Source organism: Pleurodeles waltl, chromosome 4_1 (genome assembly GCF_031143425.1).
Source record: "Pleurodeles waltl isolate 20211129_DDA chromosome 4_1, aPleWal1.hap1.20221129, whole genome shotgun sequence".
Classification (NCBI taxonomy): domain Eukaryota; kingdom Metazoa; phylum Chordata; class Amphibia; order Caudata; family Salamandridae; genus Pleurodeles; species Pleurodeles waltl.
Window position 1 is genome coordinate 583552530 of NC_090442.1, and position 7578 is coordinate 583560107.

The following is a 7578-nucleotide window of genomic DNA, read 5'->3' on the forward strand; positions in this document are numbered from 1 at the left end:
GGGTCATGGTCTACTGTGAGCAGTTGCCGATGGGTGGCACTTAACATGTTTGGCGATATTTTTATTTCAAGTTTAAAAAACATATATCTGGTTCCCCTCATTGCATAATTGTCATTTTGGTGTCACTTTTTTTAATTTAAAATTACTCTATTTTTCTTATTCAGTTTGAATTTTTTATTATGTTGTGTTTTAACTTTAATACTGTTTGGTACTGCACAAATACTTTACACTTTTCGCTAAGTAATTTATTGACTTTGAGCGTTCACCCTCGCAAGGATTGTATTGACCACTTGAGGTGGGCAGTCGGTCACCCCACCTCAACTAATAACCCAATTTTACGCATCTGTCTACTTTCAGAGATAAGAAAATCTGGCATTCAGGCATGATAAGTAGAGGAAAAGTGTGATAGAGGAGCGGACAACATAACTTGTGCTATGACTGTCACCCTAGTGGTACCACACAACATTTTACATTGAAACTGAAAATTTGTAATTCTTCAGTGCACAATGTATACATTAGGGTATATGTGTGTATTCCTACATGTTTGAGGTGTCTTTCCCATCACTTTACATATATGCTGCATTGATCTGAGGGGAGTTTAAAAGGATGGGGAAATAACGTGCCAGGTTCACAAAGGTAAACTTAGAAGTTTGGTCTAAACTTAGACCAAAAGTCTAAGTTTAAGGCTTTATGAATTCACGAAGGGAATTTACTTATGAATAGTGGGCCAGATGTATCAAGATTTCGGTTTGCACATTGCAAATAGCGAATTTTAAGAAATCGTTATTTTCGACATGCAAAATTGGATGTATCAAATTTGCGAGTCAGAAATAGCGATTTCTTAAAATTCGCTAACGCAATTTGCGAGGTACAAATACCAAATCGCTAAAATAATAGCGATTCAGTATCAGAAAATCACGAATTGCGAAAACGGCAAACCGGGACCACCGGATGAAATCATAACCAGGAAGTGAGTCAGCCGATGCTGTTTCCAGGAGCCACACCCAAAGGAGTAGGGTGAGATGCACAGCACAGCACCAGGGAGCCAGCTTAGTGAGCCTGCCAGGATAAAACTGCACCATGGCCAATGATGGGAAGGAGAAGGACAAGAGAGACAGAAAGTGCAAGATCAAATTCAGTGAGCAGGAACTGGAGGTGCTCACTGAAGAGGTTGTCAGGAACCATGACAGACTGTTTGGAAAGAACTCACTACAGGTGCCAGAAAGTGAGAAAAGGAAACTCTGGTTGGAAATCCAGTCGAAAATATGCGCAGTGGGTACTGCGCAGAGCACTGTGGAGGAGGTACGCAAGAGGTGGTATGACCTGCATTTCCTGTGCCAAAGAAAAGGTAGCCAGCAGGCTACAGGAGGCAAGGAGCACTGGCGGAGGACCAAGCACCCACCCACTATCTACACCATTGGAGGACATGGTGGAGTCCACACTGCTCCTTGAAGCTGTCAGTGGGGTCACTGACATTGACACCTCAGGCACACCCAGCACCAGCAAAGGTAAGGCCAGTAATGATGTGTATCCCCATATGTGCATGTACAAATTCCCCTTAGAAAATAGTTATCAGTGAAATGCAATGTGATAAGTAGTCCATGCCACATCTTACATGCAATGCACCAAGGCCTTATGGGAGTGTTAGTCCACAACCCTAACCTGCAAATACCACATAGATAGCAAGTAAGTGTACAGCCACACAGAGGAACAAAACACACAACTCACAGTGATACGATGTAAGTGTACATTTATTACTATTGCGCAACATTTTGTGGTACATCCATAAATGACATGCTGCACATTGTTGTTGCAGATGTCTCAGGCCCTGCCGCAGCAGAATGTGGAAATGTGGGGGATGTTGAAACACAGCCACAGTCCGACTTGAACACCAGTGAGTCATTGAGTATTGCACCAACTAGGCGCAGGGCAAGGGTGTTACCTCTCCCAGAGCTGAACAAGGACTCAGATGAAGTCCACACACCACCCCCAGAAGCTACAGCCACAGGAAGACAGCAGTCCCTGCCCCAGCGTCAGTCAACTCCCCTCAGGAGGCATCACGAAGCAGGCAGACAGTGCACAGATGAAGGAGAGGGTCCATCAATATTTGGCGGCCTTGAAGCGTCCATGCTAAAAGTGCAGCGCCTGCAATGCAAACACACGAGATTAATACACAGGCAGTTGGTGTCAATTGATCATAACATGGGCGCAATGCACAGGCAGTTGGAGTGTCATAATGACAATATGGGAGTACTGCACAAGCAGTTGGAGTCTCTGCATGAGGGACAGCAAAAAGCTGCAGAAAACACTAAGGAGTTGACAAATGCCATTAAGGAACTCTGCACTGAGATGAAGCATGAGCGTGTCAACCATTGCAGGCGCCATCACCAATTCATGGGAATGTTCAATGGGTTCTGCAGTTCCGTCAATCGGCTCGCTAGTTTAACTGCCTTGATCTCACGACGTGCTGTGGCCTCACAGGTGGAGACGGCACATTGCAGTCGGGACGTTGCACAGGGATTGGTGCAAATAACCAACGTTCTGGATGCAATGCAGACAGCATGCAGTGCTACAACCAGCGAACTGGGTGTTGGGGATAGTGAGGAGCCCTCTAGCCTCAGTAGTCTTACAAACCCTGTGATGGATCCAAGGCATCGCAGTGCTAGACAGAGTACTGTCTTTGACCCCACTGTAGGAGGTGCCAGCGAGGGCACTGCGCACTCAAGTGGAATGCGTGGACATAAGAAGTGACATTGAGGGCTTCAGGGGACTACCTTCACATGTAGCAATACAGTTATACTGTGATGTTAATAGTGTGACACTGTTAATCGCTCATGTCTGCCTATAGTGCATAGCTATGTCCTATTGACACATCTGTTACCTGAGGTCAAGGTAATAAAGATGCTGACTACAGGAATACATATTATTGAGGTTGTGTTTACATTACTTACATCAGAAATGGTTGCGCGTGATGTCTGCACGCCTTTGCCTGCCCTCTGCTGCACTGGTCCTGTCTGCTGGCTGTAGGGGTGGTATCATCTGAGTCTGGCTCTGTTATTTCCACTGGTATGCCCCTGGTGGTTGCTATATTGTGCAAGATTGCACATGTGGCCACTATTTTACATTTTGTCTCTGGGCTGTACTGTAGTGCGCCTCCACTTTTGTGAATACACCTGAAGCGGCTCTTCAGCAGCCCAAAAGTGCGCTCCACCACATTGTGGGTTGCCCTGTGTACTGAACTGAACCTCCGCTCTGCTGGTGTGGCAGGGTTCAGGTAGGGTGTCATCATATAGGTGCGCACTGCGTAGGCACTGTCTCCTAGAAGGAACAGAGAGTAAAATTAGTACTTGTGCCATCTGACGCCAAACTGACATCAATGCAACATTGTAAAGTGGAATTTTACCTAAGAGATGGCCTTATCCAAATTCCCCAGCTAGCAGTCTTGTGTGAATCCCGCTGTGGCGGAATATGTATGAATCATGTGTGCTCCCTGGGTACCTGGTGACGAGATCGGTAAGGATGTAGGAGCCATTGCATATCACCTGTATGTTCATTGAATGTTGGTTTTTACGGTTGCGGTACACACACTCTGTGGCCGTTGGTGGACAGATTGCAACATGTGTCCAATCTATGGCACCTTGGACATGTGGGAACTGTGCTATCTGCTAGAATGTGATTTCAGTGTGCTGTAATTTCTGTGAGGCGTGGGGGAATCTGATGTACTGGTGTATTCTGATAAGCATGGCATTGAGAAATACATTGAGAAATCTAGAGAGGGCACTCTGTGATACCCCTCCAGCTGCTGCTATGACCCTTTGATAGCTCCCTGAGGCTAGTATTTGCAGGGAGCATAATACCTGCACATGGGTGGGTATGCTATTGGTCCTGTGTGTTGTGTGCTGCAGCATGGGTTGTAGCTCAGCTATCAGGTCAAGTATCATGGCCGAGCTCAACCTGTACCTCTCATAAATCTCCTCCTCTGTCTGGTCGAAAAGGGTTATGTGCACTCTGTAAATGTTCTCCTGTCTCCTCCTCCCTCTCCTCAAACCTGCCAAGATCCTCATTCTCCTCGCCATCACGTAGAGTGCAGCCTTTGTGGAAAAGAGGCTGACTCATTCTGGGCCTCTTTTTATAGTTTGCACCTTGTTACCACCTGGTTTCAATTCGTGATAAATTGCATGTGCTAAATGCCATTCTGCGAATATTCGCAATTTGCGATTTTTTGATGCATCGTATTGCTACGTGGTTTTGCGTGTCGCAATCTGCGTTTTGCAAATAACAACATGATTTACCGAATCGCTATTTGTGAGTCGCAAATCTAGGTCGTAAATTGCAATGTGCAAATAGCGATTTGGTATTTCATGTCGCTATTTGCGAAACGCAGATTGCGACATGCAAAACCATGTTGCATTCACAAAAATGTGCTATTTTTGCAAATCCTTATTTTCACGCTGCGAATGCCTTTAATACATCGCAAAAGGCATTTTTGCATTCACAAACGGCTGATTTTTGCGATTTGCACTGTTTGCAAATGCAAAAAAGCTTGCTACATCTGGCCCAGTATCTTTAGAATGCAAGCAGAACACACCTGATGTATATTGGCCTATTGTGAACACTTGCAAACCACACTATAAAACACACTCCGTTTCAGACCATGATCCTTTGTCATTCTACTGCAGAACACCATTTTGGTATTGAATTCACCAATAAGGAGTCAGGTTACTTACAATTTGTTACTCCCTCTGTTCTTTTTCAGTTGTTTCATTTTCATATTTGTAATCAACTTTCAGACCACAATTTCATTTTCTTAAGTTACTGACTATGGCAGGGAGGAGGAATCTATGTTTTACAGAGGGAGAATTATCAGTCATGGTGGATGAAATCATCAGAGTAGATCCACAATTGCTTGGAGCCCAAGTACAAAATACAACCATATCACCAAAAAGGCAAATGTAGGCCAGAATAGTTGATAGAGTGAATGCTGTAACAAACAACCTGAGCACAGGAGGAAATTAGGAAGAAGTGGAACGACCAGCGGGGAGAGTGCACTCCCTGCCTTCCAAGCATCACCTGGAGACCCAGAGGTATGGTGGTGGTTTTCCCAGACCCCCATTACAACTTTTTCTCTGGGTAGAGAAGGTCATGCAGTTCATACATCCTGAAAACTTGACAGGAATCCATGGCGGATTAGAGACTTCTAAGTTTGAATTATTAATGCCTCACTAAGTAGAAATTTAGTTTTTGTCCTTAAGTTAGCTATTGAAAATGTTTTTATTCCCTCATTAAAAAAATAAAAACAACAATTTAAGGTATCATAATATTTTGTTATCAATAAATTAGGAGCCAATGATCAAAAATATGTTGTCATAATATGTATTGTTCTCCATATATCATCCTTTGAATTTGCCTAGTTTGAAGGTTTTAATGTATGGAGATGTACTCAAGAAAACAGGTTCCAAATTCCATCTATTTCCAATTGAAGGAATAGTGCTCCTAAGTGTCCCTTTCACCTATTTATATCATTCATGTATGTGTGTGCATATTATAAACGTGTTTTCATTTTCACTGCATACATTTTACTAGGGATGTTTAACTCACATTTTTATAAGTGTTGTTAATGGTGAATAGAAATGGCTACAACTATCATGATGTCCTGTGTTTTCCTCTGGAACGTAATACTACATGTGATGCTGGTCATCCCCTCTCTCTTCTTTTATATATGCACATATGTCAAAATGTTAGGCATTTGAAAACCACCATTTTATGACACCTATGAAAATGTCATTTTTATAGTATATCTAGAATATTGTCACCTTCTTATAATATGATCGAATTGATATAATTGGTTTTACAAATCTTGGTATGTTGACTAAAAAAATGTTAATCATGTCCTGTTGTATGCTGAAAATAAATAGTATTGATAAACAATTTAATTTGCAATGTTCATATGATGGCTAATGCTAATAATTCTTCTAAGGTGTTTAATGGTCTGATTATTAGCCTGCTAGGCTAACCTCTCTACTGTGTTGGGTTGGATGTTAGGCATATTGTTGGAAAATGGGTTATTGGTAGGGCAGGTAGGTACCTACACCTAGCAACAAGCCACTAACCTCCACATAGGTACAGTTAGGTCTCAGTAAATTAATCCCAGCTCAACCCTTGGTAGCTTGGCAACGAGCGTCAAGGCTTAACTTAGGAGACAAAGTGTAAAGCATTCAAATATCACAAAACAGTAATTAAATAAAACACAGGAAACAGTTTAAAAATCCAAAAGCAATTTATAAAAATAGTTTATATTTTTATCTTTAAAATGACACAAAAACGATTAAAATCGGTTCAGGGGAACCGGAGATATGAATTTTTTAAAGAATTATTACTTTTCTAGCGCTTAGAAACAAAAAGCGCCAATCGTGTCATCTGGTTGCACCAGGACCGGGGCAAAGTCGAACTTTCAGGCCGACCGCGATGGAGCCCTGCTCGGCTACAGGTCGCGGGAGGCCTCGGTTAAAAAGTTACCTTCTGACTTAGGCCCTCATTCTGACCTTGGCGGGCGGCGGAGGCCGCCCGCCAAAATCCCGCCGTCAGGTTACCGTTCCGCGGTCGAAAGACCGCGGCGGTAATTCTGACTTTCCCGCTGGGCTGGCGGGCGGTCGCCTTCAGACCGCCCGCCAGCCCAGCGGGAAAGAGGCTTCCACGATGAAGCCGGCTCGGAATCGAGCCGGCGGAGTGGAAGCTGTGCGACGGGTGCAGTTGCACCCGTCGCGTATTTCACTGTCTGCGCAGCAGACAGTGAAATACATGTAGGGGCCCTCTTACGGGGGCCCCTGCAATGCCCATGCCAGTGGCATGGGCACTGCAGGGGCCCCCAGGGGCCCCGCGACCCCCCCTACCGCCATCCGGATCCCGGCGGTCGGACCGCCGGGATCTGGATGGCGGTAGGGGGGGTCAGAATCCCCGCGGCGGTGCAGCAAGCTGCGCCGCCGTGGAGGATTCAATGGGGCGGCGGTACACTGGCGGGAGCCCGCCAGTGGTGCCGGTCCGACCGCGGCTTTACCGCCGCGGTCGGAATCCCCATTGGAGCACCACCGGCCTGTCGGCGGTGCTCCCGCGGTCCTCCGCCCTGGCGGTCTTTGACCGCCAGGGTCAGAATGACCACCTTAGTCTTTATTTTGTAGTTTTTCTTCACCGGGACGAACCTGTCAGTTGAATCCGACCTCCTGGAGCCCTTGTCCGGATCCGCGATGTGGGTTTCCTTGGTGGAGACTTTTACCTTCGGACTTAGTCGTTTTTTCGAGATGAAAATCCTTCGACCGGGGTAAACCTGGATCTTGATCCGACGTCCATGGAGCCCTTCTCGGATACAATGGCTGGGAGGTCCCGGTCAACTTTTTACGCTCGGACTTAGTCTCTTTTTTGGATGTTTTTCTTTACCGGGACGAACCACGAAGTCAGGCCGGGTCGCGGTTGAGGCAAGCCGGCTAGAATTTCCGCGGCGGGTCGGTCCCTCTCTGGAGCTTTTTTCCAAAAATTCTCAAATCTTTTCCAAACTTCTGGGGCTTCACCCAGATGTTCTTTTAA

At 45.4% G+C, this 7578-nt stretch overlaps 1 long non-coding RNA gene across 1 annotated transcript; it reads right to left on the minus strand.

Moving 5' to 3' along the window:
* Window positions 1-1733: 1733 nt before the first annotated feature.
* LOC138288541 (uncharacterized) lies at window positions 1734-7372 on the minus strand. Its single transcript, XR_011202446.1, has 3 exons — window positions 7197-7372; window positions 2952-3318; window positions 1734-2145 (listed from the first exon to the last, which is right to left on the minus strand). It is a non-coding gene; the product is annotated as an uncharacterized lncRNA (long non-coding RNA).
* Window positions 7373-7578: the final 206 nt, after the last annotated feature.